General features: G+C 48.9%; 1 pseudogene; it reads right to left on the reverse strand.

The window, feature by feature from the left end:
* Nucleotides 1-5,622: 5,622 nt before the first annotated feature.
* The window catches only part of LOC109749915 (probable serine/threonine-protein kinase PBL7), an 82,230-nt pseudogene continuing 70,133 nt past the window's right edge, over nt 5,623-17,719 (reverse strand).

Below are 17,719 nucleotides of genomic sequence, written 5' to 3' on the forward strand. Positions count from 1 at the left end.
TGGATCATAGAATCAGCCTTTTGCCTTTGCTCAGTCTCTTCCTAGACTTCTTTACTACCGAAAGGTCGTCCATAATACGTTCAGCCTCCGGAGACGGCAATTCAGGCACCGACTCATGACGCTCAAACCCTAAGTAGGCACCAGTATAGACATACTGTTGAGTGCCATCGTCATCCTCATCTATGGCGACGTCACCAGTGACTAATGGAGCCTTTTCCTCACTCCCTCCGCTATCACCCAGCACGACAGCAGATGCTAATTGGGTAGGTGAGGTGTTGATGTTCATACCTAACTGCGTGCTCGTGGGTGTGCTCCTGGCCGCCTCCAAATGAAGCAGACTCTTTGGCCACAACAGGACCCACCCATTGCAACAATCACCAAGCCACCGCGGGGTCTCGTCGTCATCCCCCACTAGTACCAGAGGAGGCAAATTCTCATGGCCCGGTTTGACACTGGCCACGGAAACCTTGAAGACGTTCGGGGGGATCGGCCGGCTGTGGAACAATGGTTCCTTCGGCTTTATTATCGTCGGCTTCCCCACGTCTACCTTCTGGTCGCCGATGGTGTACAATATGGTGCACAGGGTTTCGTCGGCCTGCGAAGAAAAGTCTACGACTTGAGACATCCGAAAGGCAACGAGGACGGTGTGACAGATACCGTGAGGACGTCGAGCTCAGCCAAAGACGAAGCACCGCCGAGCACATCCGGTGCCGGAGCTGGTGCGGGAGCCGGTGCAGCTGCAGGTGCTGGTGCAATGCTAGTCGAGCTGCTCCCCAAGTAGTCAGCAAGGGGAAAGTCCGCTGCATTTTTTTCTGGATTTTGCCTGGTCCAATTGAAAATGGCCGGAACCAAGGAAGTAGACATATCTACAACCACCTGTTTTGCGGCAGCTACCGCTATTGCGACCGTCTGGGATGATTTCTTCTCAACCGCAATCTCAACCTTCTTGTCGATGTTTTCTTCAGTTAACCTCCGTCTTTCCTTTCTCTCCTCCATGGTCTCACAGTAGTATCTTCCACGTGGCGCCGTCTCCGAGACCGTGCAAGCGTCCATACGACGGTCGATTCTCCACTGGGAGTCATTTCAATATGTTCAATGCCCGGTTTAATGGAGTGTCCCACTTGGGCCTCGCCAACGCCTCAGACGGCGAGTCGCTTTCGGCCGCAATCCTGTGCTGCTCTCTCTGCAAAAGGCACAAGGATCGTTTACAAATATGACTAACGTGCAGTCGAATTGAGCAGAAACTAAAATTACCAGCAGTCTCATGAACTCCGTCGTGACCGCGTTCGTCTCGAAAACCTTCTTCACTGGGTCCCAACGGTGCCGGGCCCTGAGGACGTCACGCTCCTGCGGGACGGTGAACTCTGCCAAGGGGTCTGGGATGCCCAGACTCGCGGCTTCCATGTCCTCCTTGGCCCATATGGACCTCTTCCCGCCGTAACCACGGCTTCCGAGGTGGTGGCACCCAATGTTCCTTTGTTGAAACCCCTTCATGTACATCCACTTTTTTTTGCAGCTTCGGCCTCGCAAGCCGCCTTGAATATTTCAAAGTGCTCTGCCGTGATTGTTGGATTATCCTTTACAATCTCGGAGTAGGGTTCCTTTTTGTCGATGATCCTTGATTTCACCCTTGTTTTCCAGGCGGCCAACGCGTCGCTAAACTTGGTCATGGCGTGTTTGTTTATCTTCTTCATTGCCGGGTCCTTATCTGGATCTTTATAATCCTTTTCATTCCGGCCCGGGAACAAGAATATCTGGTGCAGCTTCTTTAGGAGGGAGGGCCTCATATTATCTATCTTCTGTAGTTTCTCATCGTTGATGGTGGCGGTTGTCCGTACGATGCAACCTATTTGATTGCCGTAGCACGCGCGCGCTTCCTCGGGCGCATTTGGCTCAAAATTACCGTCGTCCACCTTCGTGACCACCAGTCTAGTAGTCCTGAGTTTGTTAGGAAGCCGTTGCCTCTTTGCTTTCGGTTCTACACCGGCTCCGCTCCCCGAGGCAGCGCCGGTCTCAGTCTCAGCGCCGGTCTCGATGCCGGTCTGAGTCTCAGCGCCGGTCTCAGTCTCAGCACCGGTCTGCGTGTCGGTCTCAGTCCCCAATGCGACCGGTGGGCCCAACAACAACATCGGTTGATCGTCGGCATGACTCAAAAATTCGTCTGCCGCCAAGTAGACGTCGTCGCAATAACCAGAACCCTGTCCTTCATCGTTGCTAGCCATGTTTCCTACGATTAAATCTACTCAATTAATTCTAGACCTAATAAAATGAATAGTGACATAAAAAAGGCCTATGTTTTGCAGGAACGTTGACTCCTTCCTGATGCGGCAAATCCTGGGCGCTCGATATGTCCTAGTTTGTAGCACAATTCATGCCGAAATTCACGGAAAATTCCGGCATGACCTTTGCTAAAAAGTGGACAAATCGAGAACCTGAAATTTGCCGGAACGGAAATGAATCAACATTCAGGCAAAACATAGGCCACTCAGCTTCATTCCCTGGAAACAGTGTTCAAATATCCATCTTCGACACCGCAACACATGTCCAAATATACACGAGCAACCACATGTACAAATATACATGTCCAAATTTCACAAGCTAATTCAAAAACAAAGTGTAGAAGAAAATTCATTTAACTACTAATAGAACAAAATTTAGTTAACTTTAGTGCTCTATAATGATGAAAGGAAAAAATTCAGTTAACTACTAATTTCATTCATTTAGGTTATTCATTAAACTTCACCTAATTAACCTACTGTACCACTACTACTAGGAGCACTACTAACCTAATTAACCTAGCAAAACTCTACTGCCCTAACTAAAAAACATCTAATTAACATCTACTAGTACCACTACTGCCCTAACCTAATTAACATCTACTAGTATCACTATATACTACAAGCAGCATCTACCCTAATTAAACCCTACTGCCCTAACTAACTTTTGCTGTAAACCAAATTTTTTGCTCTAAACTAATTTTTGCTCTAACATCTACTACTTAACATGTTTTGCTGTAAACTAAATTTTTTGCTATAAACTAACTTTTGCTCTACTAATTTTTGCTCTAAAATGCAGAGAGAGAGAGGAGTGGGGGGGAGGGGTGGGGGACTTACAGAGAGGGGAGAGACGGTGGCGAGGAGGTGCTCGGCGACGGAGGCAGGGGCGGAGAGGGCGGGCTCAGGCACCGGCGGTCCTGGGCAGGCTCGGGTGGCGGTGAGGTCGACGGCGGAGACGGTGAGGTCGAGGGCGGCCTCGGGCGGCGGCGGTGAGTATGACGGCGGCCTCGGGGGGAGACGATGAGGTTGCGGGCGTCCACGCCAGCAGGAGACGGCGGTGAAGTGGGGTGACGGCGAATTGGGGGACGGTGGCGAGGGCGAGGGATTTGGGGGAGAAGTGGTGGCCGGGGGGAGGGAAACCGCTGTTTAAGTGAAACGTAACGGTAGCGCGTTCCCAAAAACGCGCTATAGCTAAGTTAGCTACAGCGCATTTCCTGAAACGCGCAACTGCTATTTCTTTCTCCTTTTCCCCCTTTTTCATTTATTTTTCTTTACATTATATTTTTTCCTTTCTCCTTTTTCTATTTCTTTCATTTTCATTTACTTTTCTACTTGTTTTTCATTTTATTTTATTTTCGTTAGCAGTAGCGCCTTACACATAAACGCGCTGCTACAACAAAATTAGCGGCAGCGCTGTTTCTAAAAGAGTGCTACTACTATGTGTAGCTGATCGGCTTAGTGGTGGGAATTTTTTTAGTAGCGCTTTTACAAAGGGACGCGCTACTGCTATATGTGTATCTGCAGCGCGGTTATTTCGCGTGCGCTACTGCTGTCTAGCAATAACGCCCTTTTTTAACATGCGCTACTACTAAAGTTCTGCGTATAGGCTTTTCCTTCATAGTGCACCCGTCGGAGTTAACCTTCCACCCTTATGACCCTTTCTCAATGTAGCATTTCTTCTATCAGGTTGGGCGCACGAGCAGCACAGTGCACCAGTAGGATGGACAAACATCGAGCGGGGCCCCCACCTTGACATCGGCCTGTAGGTGAAGCTCACTCGCAATGGAATGGGGCATGAGTGAACCATTGAAGCAGCACTGTGCTGCCTTCCAACGCATGGCGTGTCCTCGCTTTCTACTCTGCCTTATCCCAAACACCGATAGCAGCGGCTTCATCGGCGGTCTTCTCTGGCATGACCGAGGACAGCGGTGTTGAACCCCGCTGCGACACCGAAGCTGAGGCCGACGTCCCTAGGAACCATGGCAGTGCCCGCCCACCGCACCACCGACACAGGCCTCCTGCACGAGGTATAAGCAGCTCCTGACCGGAGGCACCATGCCCATGGCAGGGTATGGCCCAACCTCGATCAGGATTGGGTTCTCAACTCATCTAGGGAGCTAATATCAAATAACCTTTTTTCACCAGTAAGCTTAAAATCGTAATTGATTTATTTGATTGTCCAATAAACTTTATGTTCTAATTCAAGAGGTAAATGACATGCCTTCGCATAGATCATTTTATACGGAGATATACCCATAGAATTTTCATAAGTAGTTCTGTAAGCCCATAATGCATCATCAAGTTTATAAGACCAATTCTTCCTGGATCTATTAACATTGTTTTGCAAAATTAACTTTATTTATCTATTGCTCAATTCAACTTGACCACTAGACTGAGGGTGATAAGGTGATGCAATTCTATGGTTAACATCATATATATCAAGAAGTTTACGGAATGCACCCTGAATAAAATGTGAACCACCATCTATCATCAAATATCTAAGGACTCCAAAACTTAGGAGTATAATTTCTTTAAGAATTTTAATAGATGTGACGTGATCAGCATTAATAGTTGGAATAACTTCTACCCACTTAGTAACATAATTAGCAGCAACCAAAATATGACTATACTCATTAGAGGGAGGAGAAGGTCCCATATAATGAAACACTGCTGGAATCAGAGAATTTGCCATCAGTCCATTCATTGTCGTTCGCTTCTAAAAAACAGACGGCAAAGGAAGGACTGATGGCAAAGAAGTATTTTGCCATCAGTCCATTCTTTGCCGTCTGTCAGCCGACGGCCAAGAACGGACAGGCAGACGACAAAGAGGCTAGCTGGGGCCCATAGGCCAGTGCAGTGGCTTAGGTCAAATGCAAACTAGTTGGATGGTACATTGCAATCTAAAATAAACGGGCATGGAACAGTTAGTATATGCACATGCACCAATTCCCTTCGACTCATTGCTAAAATCAGTCAATTAGCCCGTGTAACATGTGAACACATCAAAGAGGATTCCTACTATTGGAAACAAAATTTATTCTGCAGAAAAAATCAAGACATGAAGCAATCAGCATATACACATTGTAGTGCCTGCATAACATTTGAACAAATCAAAAGAGGATGGCCGTAGAAACCACATGTCAACAGGAAGATTAAAAAGCGACATGGAAGTATCCTGACCACTTATGACAAGCCAGTGTCACAGGAATATTTGCACCTACTCTAGCTATATCTATTTATCTATCTATCTAGTTTCTACAAATAAAATTTCCCTCTCCAACACGAGAATGGGAGTGGAGCATGTTCCTGATCACACTACTAGTTCCTCCTATGTGACTTCCCTGGGTTGGTCAACTTGAGCTGCTTACTGCATTCTTCTCGACTCTGAGATGTAAGTGAGAGCGACAGCCACATCTATCATCTCATGTCTTAGACTGGCTGTTGTATTCAGGCACATTCGAGCAACGTTAAGGACATTGATCAATGATGTCACGTTGTACTGATTGCCAAGCGCTGGATCTATCAACATTGCAAAATTCCTTCTGTCAATCAAAGGGATGGCAGGAAATTACACAACAACAAATGTCACCACAATTAATCTTCATCGAAGAAAGTTTTCAACAAATCTGTGTTAATCAAATGGTTAAAAACTACTGAAAATGTAAGTAAAATTTAAGCTTATAATGCTTCTTCCTGCCAGTTTTCAGAAGCAAATAGAAATCAGAAATCCCCACAAGATCCCCTTGATACAGACTTATAGCATTGGGGAGAAGCAAATACTAGTTCTTCAAAAGAAAAAGGAAACACATGAAGTGATGCTTACCCATTCAGCAAGGGTACACTCAGCTAGGCTCTGACCTAAAGCCTTTCTTCCTGTGATAAACTCCAGTATGACAACACCAAAGCTGTAAAACATTTGACTTGATAGTCAACTGACCGCTCTCAAGATACTCCGGCGCACAATACCCAGGCGTACCCATCACTCTGCTTGGAACATGAGGCAATCCAAAGTCAGATACACTACCAGGAAAAACATTATACATAGAGGATTATCAGTAATGCTGGTTATAAAGAGGCGCTACTGATACTTAACAGTGGCGCGTGGTTACAAAGGCTGCTACTGCTACCGTCATAGCAGTAGCGCGACAACACTAAAACGCACTATGAGTATTATGGCCACACCGTTGCCGACAGGCTAGGTATAGTAGTAGCACCACTCGAGATCACACGGTACTGCTAAGAGAATAGTAGTAGCGCGTTTTTAGGGGACCGTGCTACAACTAAGTTTGTATTGTGCCACATGGCGGACCCCATTTAGCAGTACCGCGCCTGGCAGGAACTCGCTACGGCTACGTTTTTAGCAGCATCGTGTTTTCCCTGCCCTCGCTGCTGCTAAGGCGCAGTAGCCACCTTTCCTACCCCCTCCCCCATCCTCTCTTCCTTCACTTTCCCGTAGCTCCCACCTCCTGTCTCCCTCAATTTGCTTCTTACTCATTGATACGTCTCCAACATATCTACTTCTCCTAATGCTTTTCCTCTTGTTTTGGACTCTAATTTGCATGATTTGAATGAAACTAACCCCGGACTGACGTTGTTTTCAGCAGAACTACCATGGTGTTGTTTTTGTGCAGAAATAAAAGTTCTCAGAATGGAACGAAACTTTGCGAGGACTTTTATACAATAAAAGAGAATTTCTGGAGCCAAGAGTCACCTGAGGGGGGCACTTGGGTAGGCACAACCCACCAGGGCCCGCCTGTCCCCCTAGGCGCGCCCAGGTGGGTTGTCCCCACCTGGTGGCCCCGCAGACCCTGAAACCGATGCTATAAAATCCTATTATTCCAAAAAAATCAGGGAGAAAGAATTATCGCGATCCACGAGACGGAGCCGCTGTCACCTCCTGTTGTTCATCGGGAGGCCAGATCTGGAGTCCGTTTGGGGATCCGGAGAGGCTGATCTTCATTCTTCATCATCACCAACCCTTCTCCATCGCCAATTCCATGATGCTCCCCACCGGGAGTGAGTAATTCATTCGTAGGTCGCTGGTCGGTGAGGAGTTGGATGAGATTCATCATGTGATCTAGTTAGTTTTGTTAGGGCCTGATCCCTAGTATCCATTATGTTCCGAGATTGATGTTGCCATGACTTTGCCATGCTTAATGCTTGTCACTTTGGGCGCGGGTGCCATGATTTCATATCTGAACTGTTTATGTTATCACCATTATATCCATGTTCTAGATCCGATCATGCAAGTTATAGTCAACTACGTGTTATGATCCGGCAATCCCGGAGTGACAATAGTCGAGACCACTCCCGGTGATGACTGTAGTTTGAGGAGTTCATGCATTCACCGTGTGTGAATGCTTTGTTCTGGTTCTCTAATAAAATGAGGCCTTAATATCCATTAGTTTCCAATTGGACCCTGCTGCCACACGAGGGTAGGACAAAAGATGTCATGCAACTTCTTTCCATAAGCACGTATGACTATTTACGTAATACATGCCTACATTATATTTATGAACTAGAGCTAGTTCCGTATTGCCCTAGGTTATGACTGTCACATGATGAATATCATGCAACAAATTACTGATCCAATGCCTACAAATTTATCTTATATTGTTCTTGCTAAGTTACTACTGCTATCATTACTGCTGCACTTGTTACAAAACTACTGCTATCACTGTTACCATTACCATTGCTGTTGTCACTATTATCCAAACAATCATATTACTTTGCTACTAATCACATTGCCGCAGATAACTAATCTCCAGGTGTGGTTGAATTGACAACTCAGCTGCTAATACCTTCAAATATTATTTGGCTCCCCTTGTGTCAAATCTATAAATTTGGGTTGAATACTCTACCCTCGAAAACTATTGTGATTCCCTATACTTGTGGGTTATCACTCACTACTCCCCCCATTACTCTCTTTCTCTTTCTTTAATGCTCCTAGCTAACTACCCCACCTTCATTAATTAATGCAACTCGTTTCTCTTTTCCCTCACTTTTCCTCCCCCTCCACTAGTTAGAGACATCTCCTTCCCCAACTAGCTAGGTAGATCTACCCATTTAATGAAGTGACATATGTACCTCCCTAACTAGGTCTAGCCATGTCAAGAAGTAACCTTTGTCCACTTTTCATAACTCCCTAGGTGTATGTGGCGACACCGATCGGCCTCATCACCATGCTCGATCTCTATGTCAAGATAGGTGATTAAAAAGTTGTGCTTTTGTAAGAATGGAAATATGTGTGTGTGTGTGTGACTAGTAGAAAACAGGACATTGGTCCAAGCTCGATCTACACATTAGTCACGGTTGCATTATGAATCGGGACTAATGTGAGTCTTGTTGACGATGTATAAACTTCATCGAGTCTTGTTGACGATGTAGTTGCAAGTATTCGCGGCATGTCATAACTTGTATCGCTATTTAGAGATGATGACGAGAGACATCATTTTGTGTTCGATGATGATTATATATGATGATGACATGATTTGATGAGACTATTTGTATTTTGTATGTGTATGATATGATTAGATGTGTATGTGTATGATATGCTAGGGACTATTGTATAAAACCTGTACAAATACAAAAGAAAATATGCAGCAGAAAAAAATTCAGAACCTAATAACAGTAGCACGGGGTATGATTTTAGCAGCAGCGAGAGTTTAGCAGTAGCGCTCTTTAAAAAGGGACACTACAGCTATTAGCAACAACACGTTATTGTAACACATGCTACTGCTACCTTTAGATAGCAGTAGCGCGGGCTAACACGCGCTACTGCTAAAAGTTTGCTGTAGCATCGTAGCAGTAGCGCGGCCACCCGCGCTACTGCTAGGCATTTGACCCGGCTACTACTAGGCTTTTTCCTAGTAGTGATAGCTTTGGATGATATCCCTCGGCAAGCAAAATATTAGCGTATTTCACATCGCAGTTTATGACAGGAGGGTTGCAGTTAACATGCAAATGCTTTAGGCCTTCAGCTGCCCCTGCAAGTATCTTCATCCTTGCATTCCAGTCAGGAGGCTTCTTATCAGGGGAAAGATCTGGATAAAAAAAGAAACCAAATTCTGGTTAAAACAAGCTTCTACTTATTCAGCAACAACGTAATGAAGCAGAGAAAAGAACTATATCTATATACAAGGAAGTTCAGCACCATACCGAAAATGTGAGTTCCGAGTGAACCTAGAGGCATGTATTCATAAATTAAAAGCTTCTGATCATCATCAGCACAAAAGCAGACGAGCTTGACCAGATTCGGGCGATGCATCCGGCTCAACACCATAACTTCTGTGCAGAACTCTCTGTTCCCTTTCAATCCATGGGGGTTGAGCATCTTAATAGCCACCTGTTACAACAACATACAAGGGAATCATATATTACACCATCGTCATCTCAAAAGCCTTACTTTTCATAGCAAAATAACCTCAGTAAGCCATGCCATGGATGGTCGACCACATTAAAACATGCGAAATAAAATGCTATGGCAATCTGTTCTTTGACGCAGCACATTAGTTTAATGTAACACCCCGAGAATCATGCTACAGTAATCCCCTTCTAATGATGCCTTGTCATCATTGTTACTGTTGCTAATCTCACTTTGATTCTAATCCAGCCCAGATCTCAAATTCAAATTAAAGTCAAAATTCAAACTTCTCAAATATGCAAACTAAAATGTTCATTTTGTGGCAAATTTTCCATTTGTTAATATTGGTGCTGAACCATTTTTTTTGCAAAGTGGTTAATGCCCTAATCTAAAGAAAACAGGAAAGGTTAAATAAATAAATAAAAAAGAATCCCCCACTACCCTTGGGCCTCTGCCAACTGGCCGGCCCGGCTGGCCACTATACCCCCTCCGTGGACCGAACCCACCTCGGCCAGCCCACCTAACCCACCCGAGCCAGCCCAGCTCCCCCGGCCGCCTTCTTGTTCGAGCGACCGCGGGCGCGGTCGCCATCGAACCACTTCGCCGGCGACGCCCGACGAGAGGATAAGGCCTCCACCGCCCCTACGCCTCGGCCCCTCGCCTCCCACTTGCCCTGCCTCCCCCCACTCACGCCAGTCCCTATCCCCTCGCACACTCCCTCCCCCTCCTCCAGATCCGCCTCACCGACGCGCCCTGCACCGTCCGCCGTGCTGACCGCGGCCACCGTTGTCCCCGTCCCTCTCCGACGAGTCCCCGAGCGCCGTCGTGCCCCGTGAAGTCTTCCTCGATCACCGGACCAAGCCAGGAGCCCTCACAACGAGTGCGGCGACCTCTCCTTCCTCCTCTGTTCTGACGAACCCCAGCATCGAATTCGGCCACCCCGAGCCTCCCCCGAGCCCACGATTGCACACCTACAGGCTCACGGTGAGCAGCCGCATCGCCTCCCCCTCTCTCCGGCCTCTCCCCGTAGCCGCAGCCGCCGCTTTTGCCGCGCCCGAACACCTCGTCGCCGACGAGCTCGTAGCCTTGCCCTCGCTGCCCGTCGAGCTCAAACGAGCTCGGGTTCGTGCTCATCACGCCCGTGCGAGCCCGAAGCACCCATCTCCGCGCTCTGCCGAGCCCCGTAGCGCCAAATCCGATGGCGGCCGAACTCCGGCGACCGCCCCGCCTCTCGCCGTCGCCGTTCCAGCCTGTTGCGGGCCGCGCCGCCACAGTAGATGGATGCGCGTCCAACGTCCGTTCGAACGCGCCTAGCGGCACCTCTCCCCGTGCCCTGTAGCGTTTTTCCGGCAAAGTCCGGCGATGCTCCGCCGCGGTTTTGGTCGCCGGGGCTCTCTCCAGCGCCGACACCGACGTGGCTCAGTGGGCCCCGCCCCTGGGTCACTGACCAGTGGGCCCTGATGGCCCAGTTGACTGGGTTGACCCAGTCAACCTCCTTATCGTCTTGCATTATGCTTAATACCATATGTCTAACAATATTCATTAAAATTCTTTGAGATTGTCATTCCTTTCCTATTGATTCGACATGTGTGTGAATGCACACATTCATTAGTTATTCCCTGGTAATTATTTATCCTTCTGGCTCATACTCCACTCTGGACATGAGCTGTTTCTCTGCAAATCAAACCTTGATTGATTGTCGATGTAAGCCTATTCAACTTATCCATCCTTAATCAGAGTGTCTGATTCTGATCCCTTGATTTGGAACTCATAATTCCTTTGCATTGAAGCATCGAATTATTCAGATGTTTCTATAATCCGAATCCTTTGCATTCTTTCTTCTTCTGGTTGAGTACCGATACTCACATCAGATCCTATGTGGACCGCCAGATCCTTTGTTGGATTTTATCTGACAACGTCCTTCATATTCAATAACCTTTTGGAGCCTTTCCTCGGATACATAATGCCTTTGGTAAATTGTATCCTCTGCCTTCTCAACTAGGCTCTGCCTTCGAGCTTGTGTTATTTTACTCGTGGAGTTTGTGGTATATGTTCCCAAGATGCCCCTATGGGTTGAACCTATGCCTTCCTTAATCCATGTGAACCCGAGAGTTTTCATGAGTCATACTCTTCTGGTGTTTTCCAGATAACATTTCAACACTACAACTTCATTGAACGCGAGAAGTGAATGAAAGGTTATGCATTGGAGAAGTGGGAGTCGACCTTGAACTTGTGTTCATGCCCATGGACCTAATGTGGATCTTATCATGGAAGCTTCTTGTGATATAATAATCCCCTTATTATAAGTTCATACGGTATCTATGTTTGGTCCTTTGCAACCGTGGCTCTCACCACGATTGTTCCCCTTTGATTCCATTTCTCGGACAAGTTAAAGCACTTGTCTTCTACAGATCAATGCATCTCCGCAACCTCTATTTTGATCTTCCTTCGAGTATTACCCTCCGGTACCTCGAGAATAACAAAGAACCGTGTTGCTTCCTACGAGTCTTCATCTGGTATTGCTTCTCATCGATTTCAGATTTCACGGGGTTTCAGTTGTTAGTCACTCGAGAACGCCGATAAGTGAATCGATTCCACACTCTGATTCAATAACTCTAAATAATTTTCATTGCTTATGAGTTTAATAATCCTTCAAGTCATTCCTAGCCTGATCGGCTATATCATTATCGTGCTAAATTTTAACTGTGCTACCTAGTCCTTCTTCCCGGAGCACAATTTCTGATGATGAGCTAAGCCTACGTCGATTTTCCTCGTCATATCTTTTCGCCTTGAACAACAAACTTGATTTCAAGTTTGTGCCATACCCGTGGTTACAATAACCTTTTGCTTCATCATTCCTTTGACTTGATGTCATCGCCGGTCGATTACATCTTCATGAAATCTCTCCACAATTGTGGTGATCATCATCAACATTCTGAAATCTTCCAGGATATCAATATTCATGATGAGAAATACCATGCTTGCCCCTCGATGATTTGTGTTATCATCGACAACATTTATGCCTTCGCCCGAACACAAACTTGTTCATATAATTTTGGAAATACATACTTTGTGACATGTCGATGGATTGCGGCTGAACCCATCGGCCACCTTCTCATCTTTTACCTAATAAAATTGCATGAGATGTTCTAAAAATTCCTGTATGATCCTTTGTATTCCTAAGGTCCGATCTTTACCTGATGACCATGTCAATGCTATCCCGAAGCATGATAGTGGTACTCCGAACATCAATAAGAACATTGGGAGCGCAACGCTAACTGTTCTTGATCAATTATCCAAACACCGTTGTATGGGCAAACCTCATAAATTCCCTTACCCCTTTGTCTAAATGATTTAATACTTGGAGCCCTATCATGCCCTGCCTTTCCTTGGGAAAGTTATACTCTAATACTTGGGTATAAACACCTTTCCTTTCCATTGGTCTGATTATCAAAAAAATCACATTTTCCTTTCCCTTGTTTTGTTCCACCTTTCTTGTAATCTAACTTGTCTGAGCAGAGATAAATCCCTGCTTAAGTAAGCACCTCGATGTACAACTCTGTCAGTAAGACCCTGTTACTATTGTTGATCACATTCCGGTAACGACCGATGGACGAGAACTTTGCCTATTTGTCTGCCTCGTCTTACGAGCAGGAAAATGGTTCTCTTCGTCCCACGCCCTTGGTACCAAACTTTGTTGCCAACATAACCGACAGGCTATCCTCTCACCTGCCTTGCTATCATGACCGTTCAAGATGTTAGCGCCTTCCTGCTTTTAACCCACATGGTGGGCCCATACCCCACAGTTCCACAAGATCGAAACCTGACTCTCCTGTACACCCTTGTTTCTAAGGTTATTTCTCACGCTTGGCTTCATATGAAAATCCCGAGCCGGCTTCCGAGTGGCGATCTATTCTTGTATCAGACGCAATACTTATTACCATTTCTCTGAACCCCTTTCACCCCTTGTTTCAGGCAACAAACGATTGCCTACCCGGTTGGAGCTTCTTATTGCACCTCACTTTGCTCTCAATGACTTCCTAGAATTTCAACTCGAGAGATGCCTCTTTGCAACGTTCACTGAGATAGTCTCCAGGTAACTATCTTGTGTTGAGCTCCGTCCTTCCCGAGTCTTCCCCCTTACTCCACCCCTTAAATCTCGGGATGAGATTTCTTGTAGTGGAGGAGATTTATAACACCTCGAGAATCATTGTTACTGTTGCTAATCTCACTTTGATTCTAATCCAGCCCAGATCTCAAATTCAAATTAAAGTCAGAATTCAAACTTCTCAAATATGCAAACTAAAATGTTCATTTTGTGTCAAATTTTTCATTTGTTAATATTGGTGGTGAAGCATTTTTTTTGCAAAGTGGTTAATGCCCTAATCTAAAGAAAACAGGAAAGGTTAACAAAATAAATAAAAAGAACCCCCCCACTACCCTTGGGCCTCGGCCAACTGGCCGGCCCGGCTGGCCACCGTACCCCCTCCCTGGACCGAACCCACCTGTGTCGGCCCACCTAACCCACCCGAGCCAGCCCAGCTTCCCCGGTCGCCTTCCTGTTCGAGCGACCGCGGGCGCGGTCGCCATCCAACCACTTCGCCGGCGACGACCGACGAGAGGATAAGGCCTCCACCGACCCGACGCCTCGGCCCCCTCGCCTCCCACTTACCCTGCCTCCCCCCACTCGCGCCAGTCCCTATCCCCTCGTACACTCCCTCCCCCTCCTCTAGATCCGCCTCGCGGACGTGCCCTGCACCATCCGCCGTGCTGACCACGGCTACCGCTGTCCCCGTCCCTCTCTGACGAGTCCCCGAGCGTCGTCGTGCCCCGTGAAGTCTTCCTCAACCACCGGACCAAGCCAGGAGCCCCCACAACGAGTGCGGCGACCTCTCCTTCCTCCTCTGCTCCGATGAATGCACACGTACAGGCTCACGGTGAGCAGCCGCATCGCCTCCCCCTCTCTCCGACCTCTCCCCGTAGCCGCAGCCGCCGCTTTTGCCGCGCCCGAACACCTCGTCGCCAACGAGCTCGTAGCCGTGCCCTCGCTACCCGTCGAGCTCAAACGAGCTCGGGTTCGTGCTCATCACGCCCGTGCGAGCCCGAAGCACCCATCTCCGCGCTCTGCCGAGCCACGTAGCGCCAAATCCGAATGCGGCCGAACTCCGGCGACCGCCCCGCCTCTCGCCGTCCCCGTTCCATCCTGTTACGGGCCGCGCCACCACCGTAGATGGATGCGGCGTCGAACGCCCGTTCGAACGCGCCTAGCCGCACCTCTCCCATGCCCTGTAGCGTTTTTCCAGCAAAGTCCGGTGATGCTCCGCCGCGGTTTTGGTCGCCGGGGCTCTCTCCGGCGCCGACGCCGATGTGGCTCAGTGGGCCCCACCCCTGGGTCACTAATCAGTGGGCCCTGATGGCCCAGTTGACTGGGTTGACCCAGTCAACTGCTGATTGGGCTGCCCAGTGAGACTGACGTGTGGGCCTCACTTGTTTAAAACATTTTATAAATGAGTAAAACTGCTAGTTAAAATCTATTATTTAATTAGTAGTTAGTTAGTTACTGACACTTGGGGCCCACCCCTCTAATTAGTCAGTTAGATTAGTTTAACCCACTGTTTAAGCCTGAGAGGCTGACAGGTGGGCCCCACCTGTCAGTTTGACCAGTCAGCAGGCCAGCCAAATGCTGACGCATTGCTGACGTCATGCTGACGTCATATTCCTTTTCTGTTAATTTAAGTAATTCCAAACACTACAAAAAAAAGACACATCCGTGACATTTTGGGCCGAACGAATTTTTTTCTATCACACATATGACACTTCTATGAGGATAATTGTGACAAAACCCGGTATCATCATAGATGTGGTGGGCTCCTACTTCTATGACAAAAAATCAGGACAGAAAATGGGCTTTTCGTCCTGGGCGGGCCGGAGACGCAGCTGCATGACATTCTTTGGGTCGTCCATGACGGAAAAAACCGTGGTAGTAGCGAGGGGGAGGAAAATTTCGGGGAGTTCCCGGTTACGGTGGGAGGTCGGGGGCCGAGCGATGCACGTTTCTCTCATACACGTACGCGCGTGTGTGCAAGGCGTTGGCTCTAACTGAACCCGAGCGAGGCTTTGGGCTCTAACTGAACCCGAGCGATTGCACTGCAGGCTACGCGTTACTGAACCCGAGCGATCGATCGATGGCTGTTAACTGAACCCGATCGAGCGATTCCTTTGCTACTGCTGCTAACTGAAGCCGGTCGATGCTTCCTCTGGGATGAACAGTGAGCGTTGCGGGGGGGTTTGGATGAACAGTGAGCAGTGGCGTTGCCTCTGGATGAACAGGACCCCGTGGTGTGGTGGAGGGCTGAATGAACAGTAGACGGTGGAGGGGTGCCCGTGGAGGGGTGGTTGAATAGGACCCCGTGGTGTGGAGGGTTGGATGAACAGTAGACGGTGGAGGGGTGCCCCTGGAGGGGTGGTTGAACAGGACCCCGTGGTGTGGAGGGCTGGATGAACAGTAGACGGTGGAGGGGTGCCCGTGGAGGGGTGGTTGAACAGTAGCAGGTGGAGTAGCGCGCGGTGGAGGCTGGATGAACAGGAGCCCGTGGAGGCTGGAGGAGCTCGACGGTAGGCCGTGGAGGCTGGAGGAGGTCGACGGTGGAGATGAACAGTATCCCGTGGAGTCCCGTTTTGCGGTACGCCACACCCCTCCCGATGAAGAGGACCCCCGTTTCGACCATAGGAGGTCCGTTTCGTCCGTTTTGCGGTACGCCACACCCCTCCCGATCAACAAGACGCCCGTTTCGACCGTAGGAGGTCCGTTTCGTCCGTTTTGCGGTACGCCACACCCCTCCCAATCAACAGGACCCCCGTTTCGACCGTAGGAGGTCCGTTTCCTCCGTTTTGCGGTACGCCACACCCCTCCTGATCAACAGGACCCCGTTCCGAATGTAGGAGGTCCGTTTCCTCCGTTGTGCGGTACGCCAGGCCTCGTTTCCATCGCCTATTCCGTCCAAGCCCTCCCGATGAACACGACCACGCATTCTGTTCCGACCCAGCCGGTTGGCTCCCACGCGTTCCGTTGCCTCCCGATGAACACAACGCATTCCGTTGCCTCCCCATGAACACGACGCATTCCGTTGCCTCCCCATGAACACGACGACGACGTTGTTTCTCCGTTCCGACCCAGCCATGTACACGTGCCCTGGCCGTACGTATGCTCGAGTAGGCGTTCGAGACCCCGCCCTTATGTACACATACGTGGCCGTATTTTCTTTCTTGCACCCTGGCCGCTGTACGTACGTGTACATGCTACGTGCGGGCCTCTACTACGACACGTGCGTGCCTCTACATCCACCAGTATATATGTACGTGCACGTTCGCGACCAGAATGACAACGCTACGTACGCTTCGACCAGGTGGGTCCCGACTGTCAGGCACTTCCTTGCCTACGAAGATGTAGCTGGTGGGTCCCAGCAGTCAGGGGGGCGAATCGTTTTTTTTGCCCGGACGCACTTCCTTGCATGCGAAGATGTAGCTGGTGGGTCCCAGCAGTCAGGGGCAAACGTTTTTTTCACGAAATACGGTAGCCCGTCCGATGGGTCCCCGCTATCAGGTGGAGGAATAATTATTTTGCACGTAATAAGGAGGCACTTCCTTGCTGCGGTCGTGGACCCAGCTGTCAGCCTCTCCACGTACAATCCACGTCCGATGGAAGCCGTTCCTTGACCACGTTGACCACACCACGCCGAGAGCACCAGGGCGGTGGACGACGGCGAGGCCTAGGAAGGGGACGACGCAGAGCAGGGGAAGACGCGGCAGTGGATGCCCACGCGTAGAGGAGTACGAGGGTTCACTAGTTCACTGCGGTATGAGGCTGCCGTCGCCGCAGAATAACAGGGGGTGTGGGTGAGTAGTGGGATGGCCTGGCCAGCGGTGGGAGCAGTAGGGGGCGGTGAGGCCTCCGCTGCATCGTAGCCGGCCACGGGAGGCAGGAGCACGAGGCACGACCGGCGCTGGTTTGGGCAGCTGGAGCAAGAAGCCCAGAGGTTGAAGAAGCACTACGGCCGTTGGATGGACATCGTACGGTCAC

Source organism: Aegilops tauschii, chromosome 7 (genome assembly GCF_002575655.3).
Source record: "Aegilops tauschii subsp. strangulata cultivar AL8/78 chromosome 7, Aet v6.0, whole genome shotgun sequence".
Classification (NCBI taxonomy): Eukaryota; Viridiplantae; Streptophyta; class Magnoliopsida; order Poales; family Poaceae; genus Aegilops; species Aegilops tauschii.